Source organism: Coturnix japonica, chromosome 8 (genome assembly GCF_054131305.1).
Source record: "Coturnix japonica strain WE chromosome 8, WE-NBRP24, whole genome shotgun sequence".
Taxonomy (NCBI): Eukaryota; Metazoa; Chordata; class Aves; order Galliformes; family Phasianidae; genus Coturnix; species Coturnix japonica.
The window spans coordinates 9384105-9403374 of record NC_140670.1 but is presented as its reverse complement, the minus strand read 5'-3'; the positions used below and the strand labels follow the sequence as shown (position 1 = coordinate 9403374).

The 19270-nt window shown below is 38.4% G+C and overlaps 1 long non-coding RNA gene across 1 annotated transcript in view; it reads right to left on the bottom strand.

Moving 5' to 3' along the window:
• LOC116653630 (uncharacterized) overlaps positions 1-19270 on the bottom strand; it is a 41683-nt gene continuing 22413 nt past the window's right edge. Inside the window, exons 2-3 of the long non-coding RNA XR_004307829.2 lie at positions 15481-15685; positions 1-206 (exon numbers count right to left, since the gene is read on the bottom strand). This is a non-coding gene — a long non-coding RNA (uncharacterized LOC116653630). The remainder of the gene's footprint in view (positions 207-15480; positions 15686-19270) is intronic.

Here is a 19270-nt window from a genome sequence, read left to right as displayed (position 1 = left end):
TTACCCAAAGCTGAGACCAAGAGCCAGTAGCTGATTGTTGAAATGTCTGTGCTTTCCCTTCTGGAAGCAGAAAGCTTTCTGGCAGTCATGAATTTTCTAGCAGCTCCATTCAGTGACAACAGATACATTCATTTAACCTCTGTTCTCATTGAATCATTCCGCCCTACCCTTTGCTCTGTAAATTGCAGATCTTTGGTTACTGACACCTGAAAACAATGGGGAAAACAAGTGAAAAAAATTATGAGAAGCATAGGCAGTACTTCTGTGTACTTATCTTTAGTCTTCTCATGCTGGAGGCGTAAAATGCCCTTGTTGGGTAACTGACCTCATATTAATCACATTTTTAAAAAAATCTATTTTCTAGATATACAGAAAGTACTTATTGCCTCTTTGTGTAACAGATTGAACCTACAAAAACTGTGGTCTCTTCCAGAGATTAAAGCTGATCTACCTCATTGCCAGGCTAGTAAGTCTTAGGATCTGAAATAAGTCAGCAAGCACAATATCTTTTAGTAACAATACTTCAGATTTCACAGCTAAATCAGCTTTTACAACTAGTCTGTTTAACATAACATCCATTTTCCAGCAGAAATCTTCCAGGTGAGTTATTTGTTCAGGTTGTTATTAGAGTGGTTTTGTAAATACAGAGCTATCAGTATTTAATAGTATAATACATAACTATTTCCCTTGGATCAGGTCTATGGATTTGACATTACAGGACTTTTGGCAAGAGTTTAGATTTGCTTGATGTCTGTAGGAATATTTACTTGGATTAGTCAGGAGACAAGGTAACATCTAAGAAAGTTTCTATTTCTTGGTAACCTACAATACTTCATGAAGAGAACTGTATCATTAAAAGAATAAATACTTAAAAATGCACAAAATATAACTTAAGCATACAAAAAAAAGTTCAAGTACTTCATATAGGATTGTTTCTCAATTAACTCTATGAACATTAGTAAAGAATTAACTTTCTCCCTACACAGACATGGGTAAGATTCAAACTTCCTAATCCCAGTGAACTGGTAAAAGAAAACAGAAGCACACATTCATATTGCTGTTCTGCATTGCCGAGCAATATAAGATGGATAAGTACTCTGTCTAAAATCCAAACACCGTGCAGATTCTTCACTGCAAACAGGAGAACATAATGAAAATGGCTGATAGGTAAATTTTCTCAGTCTCACTACTCTTCTCATTTCATTTTCTTGGAAGTCTGGGAAAATAAGTGATTGACTGTTCTGATTTCAAAACAAACTGGAGAGACATGAGGAAAAAAAAAAAAAAAAAAAAAGGCAGGTTTTGATTCAACAAATGAATGACTAAAAAGTATCGTATCCTTGGCAGGTGTTGCAACCAGATCATGAGAGGAGAATTCTGCCCTAATCAGATTTTCACTGGAACATATTCTTCAAGACAAGACAAAGAATGATAGTGAATCACACTGATTGTGATGTCTGCTTCTATTCCAGAAAGAAAATAGCAGATGACAGACTTAGTTTAGGGTTCAAATAGCACAGGCAAACCCCCAGGAGACTGTAGGAATTCTTCTAATCTCACAAAGATACACTTCTTACAGTTCACAGGTGAATTCAGTTCTATCTTTCATGCCTACAAAATTCTTCAAAAAAAGAAGTTGTGTTGCTTCAAAAGAAGCATTGAGCTTTAATACCAATACATGGATTATCATGGAGGGTGGGAAAAAAAAAAGCTAACTTCAGCAGTTACTTCTTACATGTTCACACAACCAGCATTTAAGTGGATTATGTCATGGTTATAATGTTAGCTGACAAAATGGTATCTGTTTTTCTGCTGGAAAGATCAAAAAGCATGTAGATGTGAAAAAAGATTTTCATGATTCTACATAGATTGTACAAAAAGTGAGGTCTCCTATTCATTTCCATGGAAACTACAGCAGATGCAAAGAGCACAATAACACTACTTGATAGAGCAAATTCTCAGCTGAAAAACACTATTTTTCAGCACTGGCACTACCATTAGCTCTGCATTTTTACCAGAGGTGAACAAAAGCCTGCCTGCTGTGTTCAGAATAGTCTATACTGGCAGAGGTGACTCACTGTCACCACTGCTGAAATGCACCACCCCTCCGACTCACTGTGCTCACATCCAGTGGTTAGTGTCTACAAATATTCAGTAGGTGTTTATAAATGTCAATGGGCGCCATTTTTTTCTGCATGGAGGAATTCAGTTTCAAACCTTTGCTTCATCTTCACTTTGATGTCAGATGCCAATTCTGTCACACAGCATCAATATGTAATGAAATACTGGCAGGAAGGTTCAGCCTCTACTGCCAAACCACCAGCATTCACTTCCAATGTCATGGGCTAACAGAATAAAACAGGAGGCTTTACTTTTGGATAGGTACCTTGTACATATCTTATTTGTACCCCTCCTTTGACAGCCTCAGTGTCAACAACCTCAAGGGTATTCCTATGTATTTCTAATTCACATTTTTTGTCAAAGTCTCTTAAGTCTGCAACTCAGGTTTTCTTTTTGCAAGGAAAATATCACTCTAAAGCATGCTGTAAATCTCATGCCCTGTAACTGAACCTTCGTGCAACTACAAGTTGAAGTCTGGCCCTTGCTGACTGGCTATTTCAGCAATCCACGTACATGTCCTAACTCTAAGGGTCTTCAATATTTCATTACAGTTATCCATTAACATAGAGTTCAGACTGTAAGAACTGCCAAGGAAAATGAACACCCACAATTCATGTTTTCAGGGCGCTCGAAATCTTCCTGGTAGCTTTGAAAGCCTTGGCCTTTGTAGTTACAATTTCTCTGTACTTACCAAAAGCAAGAGATGAAATCTTGTTCCAAGTAAAAGCTGATAGAAGTTTTGCTATTGATTTCAAGTTTTCAATCAAGAAATTCAACCAATGACTTTAATGAAGTACTGCCTTTGACCATCAGTGTCTAAGTGATGTACCATGAACTAGGCAAGGCAAGAGTGCCTCTGCCAGGGGGTATTCACTGAACTCTGCTGAGACAATTGCCCTTGTCCAATTGTTTGTGTCATGTTCATGTCCATCCTTGAACTTCTTTCCATACAGTAGCCTGAACTGACTATCACACACAGATAGAGATAGCTCCCATAGATGTAAAAACTAATTAATATGCTGCACAGCCTGTCCATTGCCTAACTCTGGATTACTTGGTTTTCAGTGTTTCTTGTTCTTAACCACCTCTGTACATTTCCTTCTCTCTTCATAATCCGTGACATGCATACACAACAGTCTGAACTCCATTCCAGTTTGACTTTTTTTTTCCAAAAATACCTAACAGGTATTTATGCTCTAAACAAAAAATTGCAACATACATCATCTTGATGCAAATGCTTTTAAGAGATGCAGAAATACAAATACTTCCGATGTTAAAATAACTCAGTACACTTTCTAATGCTTTCCATGTATGTAGATGTTCTTTGCAACAAAGAGTGTGCCTCAAAACATTTGACAGAATCCTTTTCATTCATCTGGACTTGAAAAAGTAACAAGCTGAGAGCTTTAGAAATGATGAGAAATGACTGAATCAGTTTAAGCAAAATAAGCACACCCTTGAGATAGTCCAGCTGAAACTTTCCATTAAAATGTCTGGGAGTGCTCAGTACCTGGCAATTTCCAGCCAAATTGCCAGAACAAATTAGCAGCTGTGCTTTCACTGTGAATCTCAAACACATAAAATCCATACAAAAACAGGTATTATGACAATGGGTAAAAAAAAAAAAAAAAAAAAAAAAAAAGAATTGCACAAGGAAAAAAAATCACTTAGAGGAAAGGGTTTCTATTTTGAGCAGTATTCAGAAAATGAGGGGTTTTAACAAACTAAACTTGATACACAGGAAAAAATAATTCATTTGAGTAATATAGGGAAAGCGTTTAGTGCTATTCTTTGTTCATTTTCTGCCTCTCTCCATGAGAAAGACAAGAATGAGGAGAGAGGGCTTCAGAAGACGATACATCAACCATCTGGAGATAAAAGATGCACAGGAAGATGTTTTAGGCCAATCTATCAGAAATACCTTGCACGATCTCTAAAATGGGAAGGCAATCATTTCTTGTGGCAGATGTATCAGAGCCAAACAAGTATCAGCACCAAAGTTCATTGTCTAGGATAAATACAGCAATGAGTTTAGCAAGGGTTGAATCTGTGTCACAAATATCCCATCTTGAACAAAATTCCTACTTAGGGGCTAGAGCAGATGTGAAAACGGACTCTACTTTCAGCATTCAAAAAGTTTAATTCCCTCATAGTTCTCTGTTTCAAAAAGTGCCCATCCTTGTCTTGGCATTAACTTAAGAGATTTATATTCTGTCACGCCGATCTTACTCCAATTGCTGCTTTCTTTAATCTTGTGCATCCAGATCACCACACACAATTGCACAGGCTTGTTTTTGTTTTTACTGATTTTAGTATTGGTTTATATGGCCTAGTTGACATTTCACAGTCAAATTCAATTTAAAATGTATGAAGATGTCGTTATTCATCAAAATTTATTTAGCCTTTAAATTAAAGAAGAGGCTGAGTAAACTACAATATATAATCTGGGACAAATCCAGTTCACCGCTTTTACCCTTCTGAATTGCCTCACATATTCTGAAATGCATTTTACAGCAAGGGGAAAATTTCACTGACACTAATATACTTAAATATTTATTCAGGTCACACATCATTCTGCCATTCACTGAACAGTAAGCTTTAGTAAAAAACACCATTTCCATTATTCATTAGACATAGAAAAGGGAGGGCAGCTCATGTAACATACCGGCTAGTAGGGAGTTACCAAGCTACTCGCAGTTAGGCAGTGTTTTCAGCTAACAGGTGGTTGAGTTATGAGAGTTTCTGTTAAAAAAGTCATTCCTGAGTGCACAGAAACATCCTCAGTGAGATTCTCGGTTTTCATTGGAAGTATTCTAGGCTTCCACAAACTCACAGCATGGCTTAATACTTTCTTCTCAGTGTTGGGACTATAAAGAAACTTCATCAAAATTTACAAGACCATTCACCTATCCTCCATTCTGTCACCCAGCCCCAGGACTGTTCTGCACTCTGAAAACATGGGCCATTCTGAAATACATTTGATTAATAACATTTGTTGGCATTTTGACAGTTAAAAATAGAACTTAAGCAAGCACGAGCCATTTGTCTTCTTCCTTTTTTTTTAATCTTTGTAGAGATAAAAGAAGTTCAAACTTCCATCATATATTTCTACATTAGCATCCCAGCTTCTCCCATGAAATACTGATAATAAATTATGGTACTTAACGCTTTTAGTGGATGAAATGAAAAGTAAATTGTAATGCATCATTTGTCTTTTTTAGAGAATCTTCTTACAGAGGCAGAACAATAAATCTACAAGACCAGCTTTGGTAAAGTCCCACCTTGCAAAAGTATCTGTTGTCCTGGGCTAGTACAGTGCATTGGAGAGTGAATTCATCTCCTTGTGCCATCTTTTAAAAATATTCCCAGTCAAAGCTTCCCATGCTGCAGGGTGCTGAATTCTCTACTAGCTAGGGAGGGGAAAAACACACAGGTCTTACACTGATCTCCAAACAAAATAAAAACTAAGGTCACTGCTGAATACAAGGGGGCTAGCAAATGTCAATACTCTGCTTGGGATTAGATTTCTGCTCTCATTCTTCCTACACTGCAGAAAATAATTTTGGTCCACAATGATCCTACAGAAGGCAAAAAAGCCTTGACAGCAAGGTACAAATCAACAAAAGCAAAAGAACATAAATTGGATCCAGCGCTATACATAAACTGTTATCAAAGTTTTCTACAGAGCTTTGGTAGATGATTTTGTCTAACTTTTCTTAGCTTAGTCAAAGAAGAGATAAATTAATTATCTACATAACTCTTCATACATAGCAGACATGTTATTTGAGTTAACCTGACAAAAGACACCATCTGTTCTGGAGAAATGTATATATTTTTTTTCCCATCAGAGACATTCAGAGAAGAGTTGAGAGCAAATCCTAATTAATACAGAAGACAAGTCCATTTTAATAACCACTTCTCATGACTGTATCAGATATTAATTTAAAGTCAGGACAGCACATTTGTTGCACCTGCTCAAATATCAATAAACCACAATGCTTTTCCAAATCAAGTGTTAAACAGAAGTGCTATTAACTAAAGTTTAAGTTTTATTAAAATGTTCAGATATAATTATTTCCTTTGGGATTTTAACATCATCTAATAGGAGATGAAAAAAGAAACCTATCCTAATGTGCTGTCTTTTATGTTACCTTTGTTACAGATGAATAATATTCTTTGTTTCAGGTTGAAAGACGTATTCAGTATTTGGAAAGTGGGTATCAGTGGAGAACTTCTCCACAAGAAGGTCTCGACTCCACAGGTGGAAAACCATCTTAACTTTGAGAATTTTCTCTTGATTTTATTTCATGACTACACAAACACCTAATCACTAACACAGGTACTGAGGTAAAAGAAAATGTACACAATTTAACCTATGGCAAATTGATGACTGGACAAGACATTTTAAAGCCTGCACTTTGTGCTTAACACACAGCAAAAATTGATTGGCCTGCCACAGTAAATGCTGCTCATTCTACAGCATAGTGCCTTAAGAAGAGGTGAACGGTGATGCTGTTTGGGATATGCCTGAAACAAAGCTTTGAGGGGAAAAAAGGTACCATAGTACAATTGGTCAGTCATCACAACTGGCCATTACACCATTACAGAATCACTGAATCATAGAGGTTGGAAGGGATCACCTGGTCCAGCCCCCACCTAAAACAGGTTCCCTACAGTAGGTTACAAAGGAAAGCATCCAGGTGGGTTTTGAATATCTCCAGAGAAGGGCGTTCCACAACCTCTCTAGTCAGCCTGTGCCAGTGCTCTGTCATTCCTAAAGTAAGGAAGTTATTCCTCATGTTTGTATAGAACTTCCTATGTTCCTGTTTGTGTTCATTGCCCCTGGTCCTGTCACTGGGCACCACTGAAAAGAGTATGGCCTCATCCAGTTGACACCTGACTTTTAGATATTTATAAGCCTCAGTAAGATCCCTTGTCAGTCTTTTCAAGACTAACAGTCCCAGGTATCTCAGCCTTTCTTCACAAGGAAGATGATCCAGGATCCTAACCATCTTTGTAGTCCTTTGTGGCCGACTCTTTTGAAGTCCCCTGTCTTTCTTGAACTGAGAAACTCAGAACCGAACACAGTGCTCCAGATAGGGCCTTACCAGTGAAGAACAGAGGTGGGGGGATCACCAATCTGGCAGTCTCTTCTGCCAGCTCCCTCAGCATTTGTACATGCATCCAATTGAGGACTGTAGATTTGCCTAGACAATGTTTAAGTAGATCTGGAGAAGCTTTCCTTTCTCCTGACTGCCTCTCTAATCTTCAGGGGCTAGGATTCCAATGGGACAGTCTTAGCAGTAAAGACTGAAGCAAACAAAGCATTCAGTAACTCTGCCTTCTCTGTGTCCTCCATCACCAGCACACCTACCTCATTCAGCAATGGGTCCACACTTTCCCTTGCCTTCCTTTTGCTGCTGACATACTTGAAGAAGCCTTTCTTGTTGACCTTGACCTCCTTCACCAGATTTAGCTCCAAGTGGGCTGTAGCCATTCTCATTGTGTCTCTGCATGCTCTGACAGTGTCCTTATATTCCTCCCAAGTGGCCAGAACCTTCATTCATATTCCACAGACCTTCTTCCATTTGAGCTTTTCCATGCATGCTCATCCGTGTAGGTATCCTGCCACCTTTGCCTGATTTCTTATTTATAGGGGTGCACTGATCTTAATCTTGGAAGAAGTTGTACTTGAATGCCAATCTCTTGAACCTCCTTCATTTCCAATGCTCTAAACCATGGAACAACTCCAAGTGCAAGAGGTCAAAGTTTGCTCCCCTGAAGTCCAGGGTTACAATCCTACTTATTGCTTTGCTTCTTCCATATGAGATTCTGAACTCCACTACTGTATGATCACTGCAACTTGCTGTCCCCAGTCTGCACATTCCCATGCAGTTCTTTCTTTCAATCTGCACATTGCAGGAACACCACCTGGAGTATGGATCCTGATAGTGTTGCTTTTCCAGAAATATCAGGGTGGCTAAAGCTTCCCATGAAAACCAGAGTCTGTGATCATGAGGCTACTTTCTGCTTTCAACTTCCTCCTTCTCATCAAGTGATCTCAGGGGGACTCCACTCACACCTAGCAGGTATGGGGTTGTCCAGGCTGCTCAGAGAAAGCTCTTACTGTTCTCCACAATCAAATCAGTACCGCAAAATTCCTTAGTAAACACCTAGTTTGCAGCTTGTAAGTTTTTTGAAAGCTTGTTTTATTAAGAAGTAGCAAAAAAAATAAATAAAAAAAAAATCAAGAAGTACTAAATGAACAGCAACATCACATTTCCACAACATATGGAAGAGTGAATGGTTTGGGTAATTTTAATGAACACAGCATTCCTCCTGCCATTTCTTAAACAATCTCTGGTAAAACTATTGCTTGACTCTCATTTTTGTCTTCTGTTATTCACTATTTTTTAAAGCATGATATTTTTATATAATTTTGCTTTCCTCTCTCAGTGGTTTTATTAGACTAGTCACATATCATATAGATTATCTAGTACTGCATGCTAACACAATTTTTTCAAAAAACCATATCTGTCATTTCTTTCAGCAGACTTTCTTATTATTGTCAATCTGGCATTCATATGCCTTCCTGCTGCAATATTCTGCTATTTTAAATAAGATTTTAATTTTATTTTGGGGGTCCATCTTAAGAAGACAAAATCTTTTGCAAGCTTTCACTGTCAAATGGTATGAAACTTAGTTTCAATTTCTTGTTACAGGCTTTTATGTCACAGGCATTTATTCTACAGTTCACACTGAACCTTTTTCCCCTCAGAGAAATCTGATTTTAATAGTATATATTAGTCATATCCATGTCACATTATTTCAGAATTTCTCGCTTCCGAAGAGGCTTGTCCCTTTGAGAAACAAGTGAGCTTTACTTACAACACGAAACATTTCAACTAAGTTCAGTCTAAAGAAAGTAAAATGGGAAGGTAAAACTGACTGAGTCCTTATAAGAAAATGTTTTAGTTGGCTGAAATGTCATTTTAAGCAACTTCTAATTTTACTTCTCCTTGCCTTCAGCAGATGCAACTTTAACCTACTTAATAATTTGTGACTACTTCACAGGAACACAGAGCAAGAGACAGCCTGCTTGGAACACCTGTTCTTTGCTAGCCAGTGCATCACTAGGATTTTTGTAGGATTTCCTAAACTTTGTGTGATAGCCCCCCAGTTCTTACGAATAAGAAATATAATACAGTAACCCAAAGATCCTCTTGCCAGCTTCTTAGCTGCCTGAAGCCATTTTATCCATCTACATTTTACAGGCTTGTTGTTGTATTATTGTAGTTAATGTCTATTAATAAAAACACGCAAGACCTGCTCTGGAACATCTCCAAAATACATTCTGAGCTAAAAAGTTTTTAAATAATTTCTTCCTTTGCTTTAAGGAGTATTTCAATAGAAAGACTCAAGGGAGACAAAAATCATACTAGTGAAAAGCATGCATAGGGACTTAGAGACTAATGCCTAGTTCTTCCTGGAAATATGTCTTTCTTCTAGAACACCCATAAAGGAGAGAAGTACCAGTACCCCTAATGAGATGCCAACTGGACACTGAAAGTCATTCAGAACTGCAATTCCCTATAGACAAAATAATGTTCTGCAATAAGTTACTGTCACGATGTAACATATGTAAGTACTATCCTTCCTATTTCTATAAAAGACAAATTTCAGGAGTTGATGTGAAAATACACTTCCTTCCCACTTTTCTTTGGAGGAGGTGATTCTTAGCATAACATTATCTCACTGGAATAACGTTATCAACTAATAGTCAGCTGGTGATAGAACATAGTTATCTTTCAGAGATGTAAAGAATGGGTATTCCTGCCGCCTTTGAAAATTTCCCTTGGCATCTCTGTGATTTTCTGTCTCTGCTGTGTATGGTAACAGTATCTGTTTTTTTTTTCCCTTCTTCCATTTGAAAGAAATGCAGGTCATGAATCAGTGTAAGAGAAGCAAACAAAATAAAAGGATGAGTTACTTAGACATGTGCTCAGAATACTTGAGGTTTGGGGCCATTGTTGTCGTATGTAAAGGGGAAGTGAAGGTAGTGTAATGCCAGAAAAATATACATTTTGTTTTAGCTTCAATTTGTGCTTTGAAAATGGAAATCACAAAAGTGCTCTACTTTAAGCATTATTCATGCTGTAACCCTCCTACTGACATCCTTGTGGAGATGCTGAGAAATTTCATGCTTGAAAGTGATGTAATTAGTAACAATGATTAACAATTATAGAGTAACTTGTACTTAAGAAAAATAGTTGCTTTTGAGAGCTTTCAGTTAAAAAAAAAAAATAATCAGGAGAAGATAAATAAAAAATGATCCAAATCAGTAGTACAATTTTTTGGAATATAAACTGGACCTGCTTTCATGTATTGGTAAGAGCCAGGCTCTAGCCATAATTACTGGCTGAGAATACAGGATTCAAATGTAGGAAAAGCACTGGAGAGTATTCTGAGTCAAGAGATAAATAAGCAAGTATCAACTGATAAACAGCTTTTTAAGGAGGAAGCATCTGTATAGAATTTGGAAATAAGATACAATATATTGGTAGCTCTAACAAAACCAATTAACCATGCAAGGTTATTCCAGTGAAATAATATCATACTCTTAAGACACCATCTCCTGGCAATCTGCTTCCAGCCTCTGAATCTTCATGTCTAAAAGCTTCACTTGCTTGTTTGACTTCTACCTGTACACAGCAGTAGACAATACTATTCTTTGGCTCACCAAAGTGAATGCTCACTAAACCTAATGTCCAGCAGAGAGCAAAAGTGTAAGTCCAAAATCAGAGAACAGGAAGGGAATCCATCGTTAGCCCTGCAAGGGGTGTGAATCCATCCTGTTTAATTTTACAGCCATATTGTGAAAGCACAAATCACTGAGCCCACTGGTTTTCACTTTGCTGTCTCCACACGCTCTTTTATTTGCATAGTCTTCTTGCCAGTTAATGCACTTCACAGACAAATCCCCATATGATCACCTGAGTGACACACACAGCACTGTCTGGCACTTCCAAAATTCACAAGTTGTCAAGAGTTTGGGGCACTTCATGTCTGAAGTGATTTCTGGAGTGAGTATTTGACAACTTAGGCTGGATCTCTTTCATAAAACAGCCCTGCGTATTCATATAATTAATCCTAATGTCACTTCCAGAAGGTTTCCAAGTCAGAGAGACTGATTTTATGGCAGGTTCTCATGCAGTGTTCCCAACCTCATTCTCTCTTGTTCAGAAATGTTCATACCTGTCCAGGAACTTATTGCTTGCTTTTAACCTAAGTGCATTTTTCTTCTTTACCACTTTCTAAGTCTGTAAATCTGGTCATTACTTTATACAATCTATTGCCCTCCCTGCATACTGCATTGTTTAGCTCTCAGTACTACTGCTGGTTTCAGACCTTATTTTAACACTTCACCTGCTCTCGTCCTCCGGATCATTGTACCCAAAACAAAAACTCCCTCTTCATCCATGAGGTACCACTCCATGCTTCATTCACCTTCACTGGTTCAGAGATGATACTCTCAGCCCCTAACAAACTACTGACTTTCACAGCTGAAAAGAGGCCTGCAGCACAGAGCACCTCAGGCTCAATTTAAGGAGATTCACATTTTCCAGCTTTTAATTCCTACTCAAAAGAAAAACAAAAACCCCTTCATCTTAAATCCAGTGTCATACACCTTCAACTGCAGGCACAGATTATCTACAAAAATAAGAGTATTTGTTTTATTTTCTCTCTGAAAAGTTGCTGCATGTTCCAGGAGGTGAGTTGCACTTTGCCTCAAAAGCTGCCACCTGCACTTTCTACTTCTTCTGAAGCTCTGATTGTTCTACATATAAAAGACTCTCTGCTCATCAGCGACAATCAGAAAGAGTTTTTCTTGTATTTAGGTTTAGACTGATGCAACTAACAGAATGGGGTGTGTTAACAGTATCTATGCATAAATACCAGATCAAAAACTATTTACCCAATTCCCTGTTCAGCTTCTTTCTTATATATTACTGTTTGATGTGGGGAGTGAGGTGGAGGTAGACAACAAAAGGAAGTACTGGTCAGATTCACAAAATCTGTTAGGCCTACTGCAACAACTAAAGTTATTTCAGCCACCTGAGGGCAAAGCTCTGAACAATTAAACAGTAATTGGTCTGTCCTTATATTCATCAGCTGAGAATGTTGACCTTAATCTTGTTGATGCAGACTTCAGGGACTATGAAGATTGCAGAACTTCACTTAGCTGCATGCCTTAGCATTGGAATTTCTCCCTCTATGTGCTCTCAGTTACTTCCCCCTCAGTCACCATCCACTATCAGGAATGTAGCAGCACAGTTCCTGTCTCAGATATGCAAAGTGCCCTGTGCAGGACATACACACAGACTGCTTCTGAGCAGCAAAGAAGGGCTTCGTGGCATATACACAACGTAGAAGGAGCTGCTCAAAAGAATAGCTGTGAAATGTAGGTCTTTGTCCTGCAAAGCTGTGCAGAACAGTACTCATGGCACAGGAGGGTCAGACAGGCTCCAACAAGTGGGGCCTTGAGCATCAGCTGAGCGAGGGGAAGGTTATAGTTAAGTGTTCCCCTGCTAGTTCATATGTTCAGTTGATTGATACAAACCTACCTTTACTAGTGGCAGTGTGAAATCAATTTCATATAAATTGGAACATACACACAGAAATCTTATCACTGCCTGCAGATATATTGCCCTTAGTATGCTTTCTGTTTTCTTCAATCAGCTTTATATTTATGGGGTGACTGAAAAAGAATGTTATACATTATTAATTAACATTGATCTTAAGCAAGTCATTCAATTTATAATCACAAATTATCTAAGAAAATTGTGTTTATCTTACTTTTTCTCCTTAAAGAAAATAAAGTGTTTAATAATTAATGGAATTTTACTGTTGACTTCAGTAAACAAGTCCTCAAAAATAACAGAGGGTCATACAGATAACTAGCCATGCTACAATCACATAATGTCACCAATAATTCCAGTGTTTATTGCATTTCTTAATTTAAGGAAACACTGGTGCTGATTTAGAAAGAAAGCTGCATCTAAGTACAAAAATAGTGCTCTGTTCCAGTATTTTCTGAATTTACATTTGAAAAAGACTCATTTTTACCAGGGGCCTTTAATCTTCTATCTAGACCAGTTCTTCTATGCTGACCTCTCATTACTGTAACAGGTTGCAATGAAAAATTCCTTGGAGGATGTGGTTCAATTACTCTATGACATTCACTTACAGATATTGATTAGACCATGCATTGTTTGACTTCCCCTTTGATACTTTCTGTCACAAGCAAATGGTTACACCCTTTCTGAGAGGGCAGAGGAAGATGGAATTCTTGAAAATGAAATGACTTGGAGGTTTATAAAGCTTCGATTTCACTTGAATGGAAAATGGCCAATTAAATACTTAGACAGCAAATCCCAATAAAAGAGCACAGGTTCAGATTTTTGCTCTAACCATGCAAGCAGATGATTTTGAACAGCATCATACAATGACCAAACTAATAGCACCTGGAAATGCAAATCTGCTCAAGTACTAGTTTCCATGTAGTTTCAGATAATACCTTCTTCATTCAATCTCTTAACAGATTTGCATGCTTCCAATTTCAGTTTCCTGAGTTTCTGACTACCTTCATCCTGTTTCATTTGCTATCTTCTGATGATAGGCCTGTTATACTGCAAGAATATACATGGCTGTTCAGCTAATACATTTTTCTGTTGTTTTATCAATCTTTAAAATGTCAGTTTTTTCATTACTGCAATGTTTTTTATTCCATTAGAAATCTTAAAAGTAACTATTATTTTTTTATGGCTTATCAGTTACAATCCATTTATATCCAGTCAAAGTGCAACAGTTCATAAAATTGCATTGTGTGATATGTGGCTGATGAGATGCTGTAACTTATTAAGCAAAATATTTCCCTTAGTTTGCTCTTCTGAAATTATTCTTACAGCTCAGAAAGTCTTATGGTCAGGCCAAAGCCTAACTGCCTACGTCTGCTTTCCTGCTTGTTTTTATTGCTCTGGCTAATGAAGTGATCAACAAAGAAATGCAGCCTGCCAGAAACAGCATATCTCATAGCCTTAGTACTCCTGCTGACTTCCCAAGCCAAGGCAACTATAGGAGCACACAAGGACTGGTGGCTATTGTAAGCCCTCCAGGTGACCCACATGCAGTTTCTCTTGTGTTGCACATTGCCAGTGAGCAAACACTGCTGAAGCCAAGAAGAGATTTTAGTACCAGACCTACTTCTGCTGTGTTGTCCACCTTTAAGCTTCTTTCATGTGCCTGGAAATTCATTTTCCAGCAGGCAATTTCTGCATCCAAACTTACTCAGGTAACACAAAAACTATCATCACCATAGTTACCTGCTGAGGTCTACCCCAGCTTGTTTCCTGTGCTGCCTATTTTTATGCCACATTTCTTGAGTCTCAAGCCCTACTCAACAGACCCCTCTACCAGTACCAACACCCACTTTGCACAAATGCCCCTGATGTCTCCCAGCTTTGCACAAACACCCTCCATGACCTGCATCTTCACAGTGATACTTTTCTTCCCCCTCTACCTCTCAAGACAATGGCATCATGCACTGCTAGTACCACTCCCCTGTTGTCATTGAGAAATCCCTCACAATATCTGAGAAGCCACGCAGAAGGCAACACCAGCAACTTCAAGACATTTCTCATCACCTCCCTGCACTTCCTTCCTCCTCATTCTTTGCCTTAGCAAGGAGACAATAGCTTCACATCAGCTGTAAAATTAGAAGATTCTAGATCAGATATCAAAAAACTGCATCTCAGTAAACTAAATGCATTAAGAGCCAGTCCTCAGCTTATTCTTTACAGCTGTTTCACTACAATGTGTATCTGGTGAGACTAGCAACACAGGGATCAGAGAGTATCAGTGGAAAAGGGGTGTTCTCATCTGTTTAGAACTGGCAGGACCAACTCAATGCTGATTAATTCCCCTTGAAAAAAGAGAGATGTGTGAATTTTATTATGGACTATACACAGTCACAACTAAATTCCAAAGGCAGACATGAATATGGGGTGGGGAGTGTGGGGGGGAAGAAAGCCAAGCCGAGCCGAGCCGAGCCGAGCCGAGCCGAGCCGAGCCGAGCCGAGCCGAGCCAAGCCAAGCCAAGCCAAGCCAAGCCAAGCAAAGAAAAAGAAGGGATTACTTTGAAGTTTCTAATCTGCTGCTCTGGAGTTTCTTTTTCACGTTAAGGGTGTTTCTTAAAGGACAGTGTAGGTCTGATTGTTTAGTGTAAGGAGCACCAAGGTAGAATAGGATGCACACACATGCTGGCATTAATCCAGCAGCTGAATAAATCAATAAACTCACCAATCTGTTTAGAAGTGGTCAAAAACCACTGCAGGCTGGCTGGTGCCTGCTCTGCCTTTTCCAATCCATTCAGCATTTCTGGCACATCTGCGTCTTCACGGGGTTGAGAAAGGTTGATTTTTGATAATACAGTTTGGGATCCACAAAGATATCTCTCTCTCTCAGGGATTTAGAGCATTTAGGTAGAGAAGCCTGTCACTGATGCCTGTGTAAAAGAAATGAAAAAGACAAAGAATGAGCTTCCATATATTTGCATCAATAATAAAATACCTGAATCATGTTTTTCTCTATTAGCATTCTGTGAACTACCATGCTTTGTCATTGCTTCTGAAAGCTACTACTTTGCAAATATACCAAAATCGTTCTTAAGAGAAAAAAGTGAACAGAGGTAGTAAATCCATTTAATTCCCACTAAGATTCACTGATCGATACTGTCCATTTCTCAGGATTCTGTTCCTCTCATAAGTGCCTTTTATACCTGACTTGGAGGGTATATTTTAGAAAGCTTGTAGGCTTAGAAAATGGCAGTCTGTCCAGGTTATTTTTTCTAACTTATCAATAATTCTCTTTTTTTCTCATGCAGAAGATTAAAAAGAAAAAAGAAAAAAAAGAAAAAAAAAGAAAAGAAATAAGAAATACAGTAGGTGTGTCTCTGAACTTGGGAAGTAACAGCCTATAGATTTGGGTAAGGTTTAATTTGCAGTGACTACACTCTCTTAAATCCAAGCAAGTGATTTGCAGTCCACTCACACCTCCTGCTGGTCTGGACAGCATGTACCACAGATCTTGTGGCATATAATATCTTGAATATCTTAATCGGTCTCTTCTTTTCCATCCTCCTTTCCACCCAGAGCACAAAGCACACTGCCTAACTAACAGCATCAGTGAGTGCTGCCCTCCCACTGCCACACACGTAGTTGTGCCCTGCCCTTGTTGGAGGAATAGCTCTCCCCACCAGAGCAATACTTGTGCCTTCACCTTTGCAAGCATCTCTTCTGCCCCTCTGTCCCCCACCTGTATTATCACGTCCCACAAAGGGAGGCACTCCATGACACTTTCCAGACTTGCTAATATCTACCAGGAAGAAACTCAGTCTCCATGTCCTCCCTCAGCCCCACAGCATCTCCCTGAGCAAGTAGCCTGCATCCCTTCCAAGCTCTCTGAGCCCTGCATGCCCCACACTGCAACTGAGTTCAGATGCTACTAGAAAAATCAGATAACCCCAAAGGGAGATAAATTCGCATCTTACTTTCCCTTCTATTTGCACAGTAAATTTGCACTGAGGTACAGGCATCTTGATTAGAGGCGTGAAATGCATTTTAACGTGACCATTAATTAGTTTTCCATAATTTCAGTTTCTGCATAACTTTAGAGCACTGATGTTCTTTTACAGCTAAATACAGAGATGTGTGCAAGTATTTTTGCATCACACACGGAAAGATTTATCTAATAGCACTACTGATGAGTTACAACCTACTTGAAATACCACAAAAAATTATTTTATAAAACAGAATACAGAAGTTGCACCAAGTCTTGCAGTGTCTCATGAGAATGCTTAAAAGGAGAAATAAGTACAATATTCGTGCTTGGTATTCAGAGCCTGTTCATTACACATTTTTAGAAACATATCCCTCCCTTTCCCCCCCCCCATATTTAATTAAAAAGAAAGCAGAAAGAGTAGGAGGAACAAAAATGTTCTCAACTTCAATGACACTATTGGAAAATAATTATTTCCAAACTGCTTATCTGTTAAAAAGCTGGCAAACCACCAGGATCTTGATTGCTGTAAGCAATTTTATAACTGCTCTACACAGATAAATTTAACAAAGAGAAATTAATTTCAGTCTCGTAATAAGTCTCATCTCATTACCAAAATGACGTCTGTGCAGCTACAGCCTTGTGCTAAGGACTGCAGGTAGAGGATTGGAGTGCAGCATTTAATAACTGCCTCAAAAAACTCAACCACAAAACTCTCAATTTCATTAATGCTTCTCCTTTCTAGATATCATTTTTCCTATATGTATAAAGCAAAATGCATCCCAGTTTGATATGTTGCCAATTGTGTTTGAGGAAGCCAGCTGACTGCCTGGAGCCCTCCTTTATTCTCAGCCTCTGAGGAACGTGCCCCTGGGAGCAGTAATAAGAATATCACTCCTTCGAAGAACCATATCAGCTATGCTAACATCTACATGCACTTTTTCTTTCTTCCTTTTCTTCTTTTTTAAACATTTCAGGTCACATAATAACACGTTCATTATCTGTTAGGTTTACCTGCCCACTGATACAGTAACAATACAAGTGAAGAATGAAGATATTCTATGGGGAAATAGCATTCTCCCTTCTTTATGCCTCCATACCCTTTCCTAGAAGCAAGCTTCCCACAGAACAGTTCCATTACATCCCTACACCCTTCAAAACATCTTTGAAAATGCTTCAGAACACAGCATGACCAAGTTCCAAAATACAAACTCAACGTCATATTCAGCAATAACTATGCTCTGCAAAAGAAAAAGCACAAAACAATCAGAGTGTGTAGTGGGCCATAAATCCTGCCACACTAGAACTTGTTCTTGCAGCTCTCAGATGGCAATACTTGAGCAGAGGCATTATGAATAGCCTGCCTTTCTCCTGCTACCACTTACTGGTGATCTTGCTACAGCACATCAGCCAAGGTTTAAAGAAAGGAACACGTGATATATCCTGCTGGAACTTCTAATGCGGATTTCATCTTTGCCAACACATAATATCACTATACGGCATCACATCCTTGGGAGCTACAGTAACATTTTCTGCTACTAGACACACCATTCAACAAACTGCAGAGAGCAGATGCACCAGTACAGACAACATTTTTTCACAAGGCACTCCTTGCACATTTGCTGATGTACTTGGCCACGCAAATCAATACCTCTTTGCAGAGCACACGCTGTGAGCAGCAAGAAAACAAACCATTTTCTTCAATCCTTGCTGTGGTATCCTTGCTACCACAGCTACTTCTATTTTCTTCATTACTTCTTCCCAATTAAAGAATTATTTTGCTCATCAGTTTTGCTTCATTGGCATAAAGCCATTTACACATTTATAGAAAATGCATACATTTAACAAAACAGATGCTTGTATTTAATCTTGAACTTTTCCACAGAAGGAAAAAAAAAAACAAAGATAAGAATATGCCCCTAAGTTCCTTTGGTTGTAATTAACACAGCAGATTTTCAACCTAAGTTTCTTGAACTATCACCTCAAAGATGTTTTTAACTGTTGCTTTTCTTGTTTCCACAGCAACCTTTCCACGATCTCATTATTTTTTTCCTCTTTTCTCTTAATTCTCCAAGGAAATAATGGCTGTTCAATAGTAATTTTGTTCTTCCTGCTTTTTTAAAAAACAAACAAATTCAGAAATATTTATGTGTGCGTGTTAAAGCAAAACAATAATTCTGGGGAAATTGTCCTTGTTCAGATGACTTTGAAAAAACTCATTTCAATCACAGTGCTGTTGTTAAGTATATCACCTTGACAGGCTTCACAATACCACAAGCTACTCGCCCTCTAAGGTAGGGATAAATCATCTCTGGACCCTTCTCAAATGCTTCATACTGGAGCATCGGTCAACAGCACAAAGCAAGTCATCTTTTCTGCTTCAAATTTTTGAAGAACTGCTAAACAGAGCTAATGAAATCCTCCAGCAATTAATGCCAGCCAGTCTGTACCTAGGGAGAAACACTGAGGAACTCGGTTCAAAATTTTGATGGTGATCCATATGAAGATCACCCACCTATATCCACATTCTTTG